The sequence below is a fragment of the Geospiza fortis genome, unplaced genomic scaffold (assembly GCF_000277835.1).
Source record: "Geospiza fortis unplaced genomic scaffold, GeoFor_1.0 scaffold30, whole genome shotgun sequence".
NCBI classification, from domain to species: Eukaryota; Metazoa; Chordata; class Aves; order Passeriformes; family Thraupidae; genus Geospiza; species Geospiza fortis.
In genome coordinates, this window is record NW_005054687.1 from 72,291 (window position 1) to 74,191 (window position 1,901).

Here is a 1,901-nt window from a genome sequence, read left to right on the forward strand (position 1 = left end):
AGATTTTAACGACTTTTGGGTTATTTTTGTATGTTTTGGTTTTACCACGTGTGGGGACAGCTCCCCTGGCGCACGGGGCAGCGACGGGGCTGCCCAGGGCTGCGGGGCCCGGGGGCCTGGGGGGGAGTGGGGAATTCACAGAGGGATTGGGGTTGGAATTGCAGTTGGAATAAAAATTAGAATTGGAATTGGAATTGGAATTAAAGTTGAAATTGGAATTGAAATTGGAATTTGAATTGGGCTGAAATTTGAATTAAAAATGGAATTGGAATTAAACATTGAAATCAAAGTTGAAAATTGAAATTGAAATGGAATTGGAACCAAATAAGCGAAATTGGATTAAATGGAAACACTGATGTGAAATTGGAATGAAAAGTGAGCACTGAAAACCCAAAAACCATCAGGGCAGCAGCAGGACCCAGGGGTGACCTGGAGGTGACCCCAGGGAGGTTGGACCCTCCTCCCCTGTCGCTGCCCCTCCCCCCAGCCCCGCTCCAAGTGCCTTGAATCCCCCAGACCCCTGGGGGAGGGCCTCATCCCACCCCGCTCTGGGACAGTTCCCGAGGTTTTCTCTCTTCTGTGTTGCTTGTCCCCCTGCAGCCACCAGAGCTGCGTGGAATCGGGCCCGGCCATCTCCAAATCCCCAGGTTTTCCCTTAAATCCTTTCCCAAAGGTTTCCGAGGGCTGACCGGATCCTCCCATCTCCTCCTTCTCTTTCTACTCCTCCTTTTCCTCCCCTCCCTAAATCCAGTGGTAAGTGGGTTGGGAATATGGCCCCATGCAGGGCTTGGGAATCTGGGAATGCTGGGGGTGATCTGGGAATGGCAGGGTTAGTTTGGGACATCAGGGATGATTTGGGACAGCAGAAGTGATTTTTGGAACCCTGGGAAAGCCTCTGGTGCAGCCACCCAGCCCTGCAACAGCCCCTCTCCTAACATCCCCCGGCTCCCATCCACGAGGATTTAGGCCCCTGTGGCAACTCTAAACACGGATTTTTCGCCTCCTCCGGGTTTATTCCTCGGTTTTCTCCTCGGGCTGATTGAAGGGATCCGGATCGGTTGGAACTCAATAAAACTGTTCACCCCCCGATGGGCCGAGGGGGACGGACCCTAGTTCCCTGTTTCCCCCTAAGCCGGGGTCTGGGAGGGCGCCCTTGGACTGAGCCTGAAGGGTTCGGGGAGAGGGGGCCTGGGTGGGGTGTGGGGACACACGAGGCCTGTGGGAGTTCTGCCCCTGGGGCTTGGGGCCCTCAGCCCCACAAAGGGAATCCAGCCCCATGGATGGGGCGGCTCAGTCCCACCCCCACCCCACGGGGGGGGGCCCAGCCCGAGCCCCAGCCCCATAGATGGGGAGCTCAGCCCCGCAGATGGGGGCCCTTGGGTCCCACCCCAGCCCCACAGATGGAGATGGGCGGCACCATCCCACCTCCCTGCCCTCCCTGTGTGTGAGGCCTAAAGGGGGACAGGGGAGCAGGGTCCCACCATGGCACCACTGTGGAGCATGGCCACCTCCGGGACCCATCCTGCCCCACCGTGGTGCACAGTTTCCCCTGGGACGACCCTCTGTCCCTGCCGTGGGGCACAGCCACTCCCAGGACCTGTCCCGCCCTGCAGTGGGGCACAGCCACCCCTGGGACCCCCATGCCACCCAGCCATGGGGCACAGCTCCGCCAAGGCCTCCATCCCATCCCACCATGCGGCACAGCCAGCCCCAGCTCCCCCATTGCCTGTGTGGGGCACGGTGCCCCTGGGTGCCCTGTCCCACAGGTCCCAGGTGCTCAGGGGTCCCTGGGTGCCCGTGCTGTGGGTGCCCTGTCCCACAGCTCCCAGGTGCTCAGGGGTCCCTGGGTGCCCATGCCATGGGTGCCCTGTCCCACAGGTCCCAGGTGCCCCTGGGTGCCC